The sequence below is a fragment of the Haliaeetus leucocephalus genome, unplaced genomic scaffold (genome assembly GCF_000737465.1).
Source record: "Haliaeetus leucocephalus isolate CR32 unplaced genomic scaffold, Haliaeetus_leucocephalus-4.0 Scaffold183, whole genome shotgun sequence".
Classification (NCBI taxonomy): domain Eukaryota; kingdom Metazoa; phylum Chordata; class Aves; order Accipitriformes; family Accipitridae; genus Haliaeetus; species Haliaeetus leucocephalus.
The window spans coordinates 758,599-771,398 of record NW_010972619.1 but is presented as its reverse complement, the minus strand read 5'-3'; the positions used below and the strand labels follow the sequence as shown (position 1 = coordinate 771,398).

Genomic DNA, 12,800 nt, shown 5'->3' with positions numbered 1-12,800 from the left:
GCTGGAGAGATTGAACAGACAGGATTTTGTTACTTACTCTGGCTCAGTCCTGCCATAAATTTCCTCTCCTCTTCCATCCCCATCTTTGGTTACTGGAATTCAGTATCATCTAGTGCTTCTGGCAGTTTCTGCGAAGGAGAAGGGCCTGGGAGATGGATAAGCCAGAAGCAGTGCCTGACAGCCTCCCAGGCTCTTGCTCAGCTGTGTGCTTTTTTGGATGTGTAAAGGGGCATTCTTAGTTCTGACGTGAGGGCTATTTTTTGACAGTTTCCATTGTTCGCCACTCTTTGTTAATGGGTGAGGTCTTTTTGTCTGATTCCTTTTTCAGAAGTAGAGGCTGTTATGAGAGCTGTCTGCTCACAGGTTTGGGGATTTTTCTTTTGTTGTCAAGAGTCCTGAGAATTTCGTCCTCCCTTTTTCAGTCTCACTTGGGCAAACTTGTCCAGACAGTATCTGCCTGGGTGGATTGCTAGGATATCCCCTTGCTGGGATAGCAAGGAAAGTGGTCCTCATAGCCACCACCCTTGTGCCATGCTCTTGCTGTCACAGTCCATGTGGCTGTAGGCAGAGCAAGCTGATGAGTTTGGGGTTCTGAAAGATCACTAAAGATCTTGCCATTGTCTATGGCTTTGAATCTGGGAGTTCAAGAATGGAAAATTTTAGGAAAATTTCCTGTGGTAGCATGGAATATCTGTTCTGTAATATTCTGCACACTTTTTTATTACTGTGAACAGGTGATGATTACACATCAGGGTGTCATGCAGATTCATGAATCATCCACAAAAGGACCTAGAGGCTGGGTCTTTGGAAAAAGACATTCAAGGAAAGTCTCCGTAACACAAACCATCCTGGGTGCTCATGAGAAATGTGTGGATTGCGTGGTCAGAATATTCATAGATGGCTCATTGCAGTGTTATTTTTTGTAGGGGTAATAAACATTATGTTTTGGGTTTAGATCCACTCTCTAAAACAGGCACAGGAATGAAGCTGTCCAGAGGGACACATTTCCAATGTACTACTTGTATGGATTTTACACCTTCTGTTGAAGTGCTTAGTACTGGTTGCTGTTGGAGTCAAGATACCGGATTAGGTGTGATCCACTGATGATTTGTATCTTGGCTGAAGATAGGGCTCTTCAAATTTGGACCTTCATTTGTTCGGCTTCCACCAGCTTTCTGTAGCTACCTAATAAGTTTTACACTGTTGGTTCATTTCATTATCTAAGCCTTGCTACCACTATAGCTATACCTAGAGAGGAAGGATATTATAATCTTGTGAAAGATTAGAATATTTTTACTATAATCCAGCTGGAAGGGTAGCACTTTTCTAAGGGTAGGAGACAGTCAAGGTTTTTCCCATTCTGTCCTCCCCTTGTATGCAGGAAGGAAGTGCTGGCAAAGGCCCCCTCAGCTTCCTGTCAACTTCGGAGCACGTTTCCAGACACAACCTTCTCCACCATCCATCGCCCAGCCAAACAATCACGGCAGCACAACGGGAAAAACACACCTCTCGTATAAACGCTTTGGAGGCAGCGCGAGTGCAAACTGCTGGGATTCATGCACAAGTCAGTTTGATCTGTAGGCTGTGTCTGACAACAGGTTACTGTGGATTTTCTTCCCTTCCCTTTATAATCAAGTATTTCAATAATCAAAATTCCCCTTTAGAAGCAACAGCTTAACAAAGGAAAAAAGGGAAAAAAGGGAAAAAAGAAGGAAAAAGGCTGATGTTTAGTAAAGAAGCTACTGTGCTGACAGGGTGTGGAGCCTGAAGCCACAGAAATGACCGGGGATGCTCTCTGGTCTGGAGCACCCCAGGGTGGTGTGTCTGGCCACAGGGGAAGGAAGTAACTGGCATCTGCTGTGACGGAGGCAGATGTTTCTGTCAGGTTTTTGGGGTATGGCAGTGATGAAGCAAATGCTATCGATGCCTTAAAGAAGGAGGAAATAAATAAGGTGGATGCCTCACCTTTAAATGAATCACCTTTGCTGAATAAGATTCTGTGCCTCTCTCCAAGAAAAGGCTCAGAACTGAACCATGATCTTCTTCTCCTATTACTCGTTTTGTTTAAATGTTGCATTATGATATTTAGATAATACTTTCAGATCTGTCTGCTCTGTAAGCTTTTTTTAACCGTTCCTTAAAACAGGTATGGTTTTAGTATTCTTGCCAACTTTGAGCTGGGAATTTGATTTTGGTTCTGATAGCAAAAGCCTGCAAAGATCAGCTGTTAAGAGATGATGAGCAATCACTGAAACACCTCTCAAGATCACTGTATTATCCTGTTGTACAACTGGATATGACAAAATGTCAAGAGTCTCACTTGACGGAGAAACAACTTTACAATATTTGAGGCTTAATTTTCCTTATATGTCTAGCCTGAATGCTTTATGTGTAAGGCTGAGCACCTAGGTTAGTCTTTCTGGGTGTGAGCATGCACACAGACAGAGCCCTGTCTGCATTACCATGTTCTCACTCTGCATTTTCCGGTAGGTATTTTGGAAGCCATCTGTTTGTTCCTTGGCCTGAGATAGTCCAAAGCTGCCTCCTAGTAGGTTGTGTCCAATAGCAAGAGGACTGGTTTGTACTTGGGAATGGAAGGAGGGGGATGGAAAGACTATCAACCACCAAAGCAATTGTGTCTGCCTTCCTTGTTTCAAATTGATGCTACCCTTGTTGAATTGTACTTTGCGTTTGAGCCCACATCTCAGGGTCGGCTAAGCACATCAGCTTGTTAATTAGCGTGGAGTTAAAATACCTCCAAGACTTCTTTGTTTGGGGCATTGGAGAGTTTGGGGTAAAACTCAAGCCAGAATCCAGCTTAATGGTAAATTTAAAACTTACCCTGAGATTTCAGCAGTTGCTTATAGTGTAAAAAAATAATATTTTGTGGTGGTGTGTTTTTCCTGATTCAACTGACACTACAGGATTCTGTCAACCTTTCCTCTGACTTTTCTCTCTGAAAAAGGCTACTGGCAGTAATTTCTGCAGCATGACTATCTTTGCAGTGTGCCCAGTGTACTCAGAGTCAAAATACTACTTACTTAAAGCTATGTTTTGGTGAAGTTGGGATGAAAATTGAATATGATTGTAAGCTCTAGAATTAAAGAAAGAGTATGTTGTTTTAATGATAAGGTTTTTAGGCTAGAGTTGTGGAAGTAATTGGTGAAGACTTTCCAGAAGCAAATTGTGTACCGCTGAAATCTGGCCACTCTGACCCCATATGCATACTGGCCGATGTGGTGGTTGTATTTTTAACACATCTTTTAGTGCAGTTCATGCTTTTTATACTTTTTTATCAGGTAAAAAAACAGTGTGTAACTCTTAACAGCCTTGATAAGCAAAAAAATCCCCAGCTCCATGCTGGCTACCTGTATGAGCACCTCATCTGCCCAGCTAAATGTGCCTTTTTGTGGTTATTTCATTCCTCCTTCTCTGCTTCATACTTTTATTGTCTTTTGTCTGGGCTTGCAACAGGCGTGGGGTGGGGAGTAAGCTCCTTAAATCCCTTTACAATACTCTGTGGGACACAAATTATTTCTTATTTAAGGTCTTTACAGAATGCAGTATTATGGAGTCCTCATTTAAAATCTGAAGGCATTTCTGCAATGCTAACAATTATTTTTAAATCTACCAGAAATACACATGAATAACACCAACTGAAAAATAAATGACGGTAAAAGTTACTGAGGATGGGAAGGATAATAAACAGCAATAATAGCTGTATGTTTATGAAAGCAATAACAAAACCAAAAAAGTTGCCCATGAGGGCAATGGCCTAGAACTAGGAAAAGTCAGGTTTCCCCACTGGTCAGGGCTGAATGTAGATGCTGTCAACTGAAGTTGTCAACTTTAAAAGAAAAAAAGCAAAACTCAGCAACCTAGTTTCAGGTCCTGCTGTAGACCTGAAGTCCCCAGACAGTTTGTGGCATTTGGCAGTCTCGTTTCCCTGTTTTGTGAAAGTATAAATCTTCCCCTTTGTGAAGTTTCTTGCCTGTACATGGGAAAGTGCTCACATTAACAGCATGCAAAATTTCTTAATTTCCTTCTAGAAAATAATTTATTGTATCTTTGCTTGTCCTGGCTATCTTGTTTGGAGGAAGAAGACATCACTCTAATGGGCAGTGGGTGCAATTCTGCTAAGTTCCTACATGTACTGATCTCTTATTTATTTTATTAATCTAATTATGCACTGTGACAGCAATGGGTTAAAAAAAGGAGACAGGACTGTGATTTGTTGACAGAGTCCCTTTTAAGTACAAGAGTGCCAACTTGAAATCAATCCACCGCATGCTAGCCGAGCAATGTAAGGAACGCGGGACAGCAGTAACATGATCAGATTTGCTGAAACCACCGAGCAAAAGTGCTGCTGCGCTGGGAGAAGCTGCAAGCGGCGGAGGTGTTTCTTTCAAGAGACTGTGGCTAGGAGGACTGGTGATTCTCAAAGAAGTGAAAGCAGGCAGGGACTTAGGAGCCCCTTCTGACATGTGCTAGTGGCTGTCATGGTTCATGGCTCAAGGGAGGACAAGTCCTCAGGACTGCCAAAGTTGAAGAAATAGGCTTGTGATAGTAAATGCTTGTTTGCCCAGGGATACAAAAACACTGTGACTGCAAAGAATTATGTTTAGATTGGACATGTAGTCATACAACATAAACTGATTGATAACAAAGTTTTTTTATGAATTGCCTGCTGGTCTGTACCTTTGCAAAAAGGGATGGAGTGTAAGAGCTGTTTCCTCCCACTCTGGTTCTTTCACATAAATCTAGTGAAGACAAGGGTCAAGTTAAATCCAACAGTCCCAAACAACCTTCACAAACTCTAGCAGGGTCTAGGTAACAAAAATTGGAGGAAAAACATACTGCGAAATCAAACAAGCACCAGTTATGAGAAAGACCGGAGGTGAAACTCTGTCCTACAACCCAGGACCATGTTACTGCTTCTTGGTGCTGGTTACCATGCAGTGCCTTGAGAGATTACAGGGTTTTCTGCACACTGCTCTCCCTGGCTCCACAGCCCTTGTTCACTAGGCAGATGTCCTGTTCTCCAGCTTGACAAGAACCTGCAGGGTGGGGTGTGCTCTGTAGGAGCAGAGGGGGTTGCCTGCAGCATGTAGCCACAGATCTTCTCACCCAAGGTGTCTGCCCCTAAACAAAAGGGTTTGGGAGTAAAAACACAGCCTCCATTTGTGTGTGGGGAGAGAGAGAGGAATGACTCCGCCGCTGCAGGGATTCATTTGTGTTTTAGTGGGAAATGTGAGGCAATAGAAATGTCCTGCTCTGAGTCTAAAGCAGTGTTTGCTGTGTGTGTGATTGTGCGTTCTTTTAAATTAAACTATTTTGCAAGCACTTCCTTCCTGCATTTCTCAGAAGGAGGGAGGGGGGTGTGCAAAGAATGTTTAACTGCCTTTGACGGAGGAGGAAAACTGAAGAAAACAAGAGATGCAATCCTAACTACTGACCTTTTACTTGAGCTTGGTGATGTTTTTCAGCAGCAGAGCCTCCAGGGAGTAACAGCATCCTCCTTGCTATTGTGCTGCCTGCCCAAAAAGGGGGCTAAAGTTCAGCTTTTATGATGTTCTCACTCTGGGCTTGTGGGAAAAAGGCCACATTCCCTTTCTTAGGTCATACAAGTGCAAGAGATGACAGAGTCCTACAGTCTAACCCCAGGGCATTAGGCCAGTTCAGAATGAGACTGGGATAGACAGCTTGGTAAATATGCAGCCAGCTTTTTCTCCTTATGGAGATTCACAGCAGGTGGGAGGGTAATTTACATTGTTAAATTAAAAGGCACTGATTTATTTTATGTTGGTGTGTTATTGTTTCATAAAAGCATATGGGTTGCCATTACTCATAATGGACTCTTGCACTTTATTGTTAAATACTCCTTTTCCACTTTGGTCGACAGTTACTGGAAATGAATGTTATCCACTTAGACAAAAACAAGAGGCAAATAGGCATAAAACAAAACCCCAGCCTCCTCCCCAACAAACCGCAGGTTTTTAGGGAACCCTCCACAGTTTTGAGGATTGAGATTATTGCAGTGGATGTTCTCAAATTGTGCTTCTTGTCCATCTGACTGTTTATTCCCTGTACCTAGGGGCTAGAGAGCCATTGGTCCCTTTGCTCACTGGTTCAATCAGGCTCCCCATCTTGTGGGTGCCACCAAGTCTTCCGCTCAGCACCATGGTAGGCTGACTGTCACCAGTTCCCTTAGCAGCATCTAGTGTTTCTATCCTTCAGCCTTGTTGAAGTGTCATTCAGCAGATACTGACCTGGTGTTTCTAAATGGCATGATCCTGGCTATGGAGAGATGGTTGTGCTTCCTGAAATGTTGAGCAGAGTCTGGGAGCAGAGGAGGAGGTTCTGCCTGGAAAGGCTGCCTGTCTTAAGGATAGATACTGTTTTAAAGTTACTATAAGACATACTGTTTAAAAAAATAAATCTGGATGATGCTGACGTCCATCTGTATGCTTGTGTCCTTTCAACAGTGCTTGCAACTCCTGCTCAAGGTGCTGCAGCATCTTAGCATGGCCATATTGTGCTGCAGCAAACTAAGAGATCCTGTCTTGTGGCTGATGTATGAGTTTTACCTTAAGTTGGAGCCTTGTCTTTTTCACGGTAGAGCATGTAAAACTTAACATTGTACCTACCTACCCTGCAGTTCATTGCAGAACATGTATCGCTACGTATTATATAATTAATAATGTGTATCTCTACATGTTAAAAGGAAGGATGTGTGTTTTGGCAGAACGGAGCAAATGGAACTGCTGACTGGTCTAGCAGCTTAATCACAGCTGCGAGGGGAAGGGTTTGTTCCCTGCCCTTCTCCCTCACACCCTCGTATCCAGTCCTGGGTACAAGTCCTCTTTGCTCCAGTGCTGTTACCTCGGACCCTTCACTGAGTTGGTTCAGTTCACTGGCCGAGCAAGAACTGAGTTAGTTTTCTGCCAACGGCTTGGGTGGGACAGGTTTGTGAACAGTCTGCTGAGGACCAGAGCCTGCATGAGCTGAGGCAGGGAAAAGGCTCTCTCCACATTTCAGCGGGCCGAGCTAATGAGTGGGGAGAGTTCAGGTTGGTTGGTGGAACTGCACTCACATGCAATATACAACAGAGATGTAATGAGGACAAGTCACTTTGCTTTTGGACAGTTTATGCTGGCGTACGTGAGATGTCTTGGCACCAGCAAAGTGGTGAAATAGAGCCTGATATTAATTCAAAATACTTGAAGAACATGCGTATGCCAAAGTACACCTTTGGGTCGCTGTTTTATGGGAGCAGACCTGTTAGGTGTTCCCCCCTTAGTAATGCTTTCACCATCCTGGGTACCACACACCTGTGACATGGTGGAGCATGCAATTGTGGTGAGGTGATGGCCGGCTTGCCACACCTTGTGATTTTTTTTTTTTTCTTTTAACATTGAGCCTTGCCTTTGCAGCATCTTCCAATGACTGACCCTCAAATTTGGTGAGTACAAATACATAGTTACCTGAGGTATGCAGGCAGATGTTTGGGTTGTGGAGGCAAGAAATGAGGTACTTGGAGTCTGTCAACTCTCTGGCATTTCTGGTTATCATAATGAGTGGTAGAGTACAAATTAATGCTGGGAAAACAGGCTTGAAGATGAGGGAGGTTTGCCAGGAGGTTTGCCACAGATGAGAGAGTTGGATCCATGACGTGAAGCCAGCAGGCAGTGGCATTCAGATAACCCCAGGCGTGTGTCTGATCAAGGCAGAATCACAGTTCTTTTAGCCAACTTGAAAATTGCTTAATATTAATCTTTCTGGATACAAGCACTGATTTTCTTTTATACAAGATAATGCCTGTGGCAGCCTGACATACAGTATTGTCTTGGCATGGGTGCTGGATATATGCTATTGCCCAACTGCCCACTCTCCACCATCAGCTAAGTAGTGAGCGGCTTTAGTGGCTGTGGAAGAGCCACCATCCCTGTTGACTTCCAGGGAGGGAGGCCATTTTACAGAATTGTAGGCTTTGGCTCTACAGATCATTCATTTAACCTTATTTAATTTTGCCTAATTTGAGGAGGTATCTCTTTTCATTTTCTTCTGGATGCTCTTTGTACTTAGCTACACAGACATTGGGAGGGAAAAGAATTTTTCTAAATTGCTTGGTTTTTCTTAAGGAAAAAGTAATTAAGATTTATTATCAGATTTCCCTCCCCAGGGCTCTACCTCAGAAAAATCTTCTGTAAAGCAATTTTCAGCTTTTACTTCAAGAAGTATGTAGCAAGCTATCAGTAATTCAGCATAACAAAAGTTCACGCAGTTCAGAGCTTTCACGATTACAGAAGAGCTTTTCTTGGGATTTTTAAAATGTCCTAGACACAATTAAAAGAATTTCTCAGCAAGGGGAGTGCAAGCTGGGGACTCTCCAGCAGATGTAATCACTCAAGGAAAACTTTGTTTGGCTTGGCTGGGTCCTGCCTTCGTTCCATGCTCTTTCATCCCGCCGCCGGTCTTTGTCTCTCAGTCTTTTGCAGTGTCTCTCTGTCTGTCTTTGTCTCTGTCTGTCTTTCCCTCTTTCGATCTGCCCCGCATTCCCTTGCAGGCTGAATGGGACAGCATTAACCTGGCCATTTCCAAGACAAACAGCGAGTCAGATTGAAAGAGGGGGACCTTTGGCTGTCATGAGACTTTGCGGTCACTCACTTCCTAGAATTAAAGGCTGGGAGTTGGTCTGTAAGCCAGCCAAGACAGAGACAATGATTGGGTTTCCATTTTGTTCCTTTGATACTGACTTAAATATGTGCACCAAATGGGAAAACAAAATTTACATAAAAGTAAGTAGAAATACACTTTCTTATACAGATCTGTTCTAACCTCTGTCTTCCGATGTGGGTAACAGAGGTAGCAAAACTCATCTGTTGTTTCCTGAAGGACTTTGGAAATCAGGCCTGCTCTTAGAGAACTGATTTGTAATTAAATCCTGCCCATGGTGTGGGTTTTTTTGGTAGCCCTGAGAAGATGGGACTAGTGCAGCTGGAATCGCAGTGGGCGAGAGGAGACTGCACAGAGGTGTAGCAGCTCCAGGCACAGCTTGTGGGGGACATTGAGAGTTCCCATGGTCCCTGCCACCCAGAAGGGTCTGTGCCTTCACTGGGGACTGCATGCTGGGTTTCCAGAGCTGCTGATCCCAGGCTAGAACAAGTTAGAAGTAATTGTTAAAACAGATGGATCCATGCTGATGTGAAAATAAGGGAGGTCAGAATCAGAATCGGACACCTGTTCTCGCTTCCTTGGGGGTTCTACTGGGAGGCTTTGGGTAAACTGCTTCACTTGCAGTGCGTGGAGGAAGTGTAGCATCCTCGTGCCTTATAAACTGTAATATATAGCCTGACGTGCAGCTTTTTAAGGACACCAACACCTGCTCAGTGTAGAAAAGGAAAAATACAAACATAGAGGGCTGTTTCTTCGAAGTAATACATGCTGTTGGCAGGTCTTTATGACAGTGCATCATTCAGCACTGCTGCTTGGGCGTATGTCTTGGCAGCATCATTGACTTGCAAGAAAGTGTTGAAGTGGTCACAGTTAGACCTGTAAAAGGATTGCATTTGGGAGATCATCACATCTTTGGCTGTGTGCAAGTCTGACAGAGAGATTTCAAAGATCTTTATTTCAAATGTCTTTGAGATAAAGAAAGTGGTGGTGGAGGAGGGCAACCGCTTGGAAAGGATTTTAGGTAACTGCAGCTCACAAACACATGCACAGCGTGGTAAGTTGTTCAGGTAGCTTTGTGTCAAACTTGGTGATGTTTTTGCAATGCCAGGGAAGCCAATACAGAGTTCCTAATGTGTTTGCCTTGGTGCTCCCAGAGGTCCAAAGCCAGCTTCTTCTGAACCAGCTGCAAGCTATTATGGCTCATAAAGTCTGTTGCAACTCCTGGATGGTCAATGCTCTAGATAGCACAAAGAGTTGTTGAAGGTAAGTATTGCATTCAGTCACATCTCTCACACTGCGTGATCCCTTTTTGGGATGGAGCTGTTGTGACAGTGCATAGGCACTTTGATCCTTCAGTCCCTAGCAACTGCATGGTGCTGTCCTTGGAGAGCTGTCTCAGTCTACCTCCTCCTACTCCCCACAGCTCACTTGTTTGAACTGTTCCTGAGTCCCCATATTTATTATTTATTATCCTTCACTTCAATATCTGACTGTACTCATTTTCTATTTTAAGACTTTTTGCATTCTCTATTACATCATTATTATTCTAACCATGTGCTCAAATAGGTCTGTAGTGGGCGATGTACTATAAAGAAAAGTATTGTTAATATCAGGTCTTTAGTGTTAGGCCCTGTGTCTAGCAGTGTACAATGACACAATTGTACTTTTGAGTGATTGGAACACTGTGGCGTATGGTCTGGTTCTTCCATGGGATATGATGACATGCAAAAGACCATAATGAGTATTATATTTGTAATTATATGTGCATTTTAAATAGGTGAAGCTATGAACGAATCAGTATGTGAAAGATTGTTGAACTTCCCTGTTTGACTTAGTTGAGCTTAGTTATCAGCTAATTCTTGGACATCCCAAGGCAAAATATTTAGCAATATTAATTTTTCTGTGAAGCTGAAGACTGAGGAGGCTTGAACTCCAGTCCTCAGTAGTTCCAAAACAAGAATGACCCCTCAGGAAAGTCAGGCTGAAACATGCTATCATTCTACTTCTTTTTTTTTTTTTTTCTTTAATTCCATGTAAACCATTCTGCTCTGAGTGGTTTATATACTCCAGCTATCTCCTAAAACACAGAGGGATGTCCCACTTCCAGCCTCTCACTTACCCATTCTGGCTTCCCTGTTGAACGTGCCATTCTTCCGGCTACCACAGCAAGGCAGCCGCTGGCAATTAACTTTCCTAGCTGTACTTCTTTTAGGTTTTTCTGAAATACCTGTCTCTAAGTTTACCGTATCCTTTCTCCCTGCTTGTGGGGAGTTCTTCTCTTTTCCTAAATGAAAAGGAATGATGTATTAAAGCAAATGTGACACTGGGTCACCTGCGGTCTGTTCAATCAGTTCCTGGTTATGTTATCAGTATGTTGCCTGTAGCTGGACGTTTCTAGGCGGGTGTATTGCCCATGCATACAGGTGACAGGAGCATGGGTGTGAAGACCAGTACCTTACCCCTGCTCCAGAACAACCCCGGGATGATGATGATGTGCTTTTTGGACATGAGCTGATTTTCAGCTTTAAACTGCAGTGTGCTGCTGGGCTGTACCAGCTCGTGTTAATTAGTGGACAGCAGTGATTGCAGCACCGTACTCTGCTGTATGGTTTGGGCCTGTTGCAAGTTCAGTTATTGATAAAGTTGTGATGAGGAGTGATAAGGTTCCCTCTGAGCCACTGAAGGACATTTAAAATGCTCCAAATTACCTGCGATGATTACTCAGGTTGAGTGAAAGGCCTAAGAAATGCCTGTGAAATGGTGCTCATTGCCACAAACCACTTTATAATCCAGCCTGGCTTCCCTGTCTAGCAGTAGGACTATTGCAGCACCCCAGTTCTCTGCAGCCCACCCCATCAGTGGTCCCTGAATTGAAAACGATTTTGGGAGGCAGCAGGATATTGGGATATTTTGGGAGGCAGCACACTAAGCCGTTTTCCTCAATTTTGATTCAGCAGTGTAACTCAGTATCTCACACTAAAAAGACTTTCCATTGGTATTCATGGCTCATATAACAGCTCCTCAACTGTTTCCTGTGGGTTCAGAGGGAAAGGTTCTTTCCATGCATAATTTAATCACATTCAGCAGTGTAGCAGTTGGATTTTTTTTTTTCCACAGAAAATCTATAACATCTTGTTAGTTAAATCTTATACTTTTAGAAATGTCAGTGAGCTTGCTTATCTTGTTCATTCAGATAAACACCTCTCAACATCCTGTTTTTCTTATGTCATACGAACAGGAAGAGAACGATTGTTTGAGATGTGCGTCAGTCATAATTGGAACCAGGCAGCCATGTTACCCTCCCCATTGCCATAGAAACCAACAAATCTCTTTAAACATGTTGGGGGTGAGCTGACAGGTATCCTTTCTTTTCTACTTAACCTCCCTATAAAGAGCTATAACTTTGCAAGTCATGTGTAGAACCTCTCAAGGATTTTTTTCTTTAATTTTATCTAAGAGGTTGCACCTATAAATTTTGCAAGTGAATAGCCATTGCCACTTTTATCTTAAGTAGCAATGATACCTTTCATTTGGCCTTGTATCTAGTACTAGAAACACTGAAGAAATCCAAGGCGAGCTGTTCAGTCAGCGGTAGTGCAGTGTGAAGTACTGGGCAAGTTTTTGCCTGAGCCTGTGTGTAATGTCTGTAACGTGTCCTAGAGAAGAATGGTTTGAGCCAGGCAGCTTATGGAAAAGCATTTGGCAATTTTGCAATCACTTAAAGGTGACTTGGAGAGCTTTGTGCATGGAGGGAGCAGATTCAGTATTTGGGACACATTTGGGAGTAATTGGAACTGTTCCTGGCACCTCAGGATGGGATTTTCAAAAGCAGCAACAGGAGCAGAGAGACGTGTGAAGAACACATTATTTGAAGATTCTTACTTTCTTTGGCAATATTGAGTATCAGTACTAGAGACAGAGTTTTAACATAATACACTGAGGTGTAATTAGCTATAGGAAGAAGAAGGAATTTTTTAGCATAGCAATTTCACCATTATTTTCTTCAACATAAAAATTAGCAGTAGCAATTGCATTCTGCCTGTGGAGAGCTTGATTCAGCCTGGACAAATGGGTCTTCTCCACTTTGTTTATCTGAGTCTTTTAATTAAATTATATATAACCTG

The 12,800-nt window shown here is 43.0% G+C and overlaps 1 protein-coding gene across 1 annotated transcript in view; it reads left to right on the top strand.

The window, feature by feature from the left end:
• The window catches only part of EXD3 (exonuclease 3'-5' domain containing 3), a 229,345-nt gene that overhangs the window by 502 nt on the left and 216,043 nt on the right, over nucleotides 1-12,800 (top strand). The gene's annotated exons all lie outside the window — the stretch shown is intronic.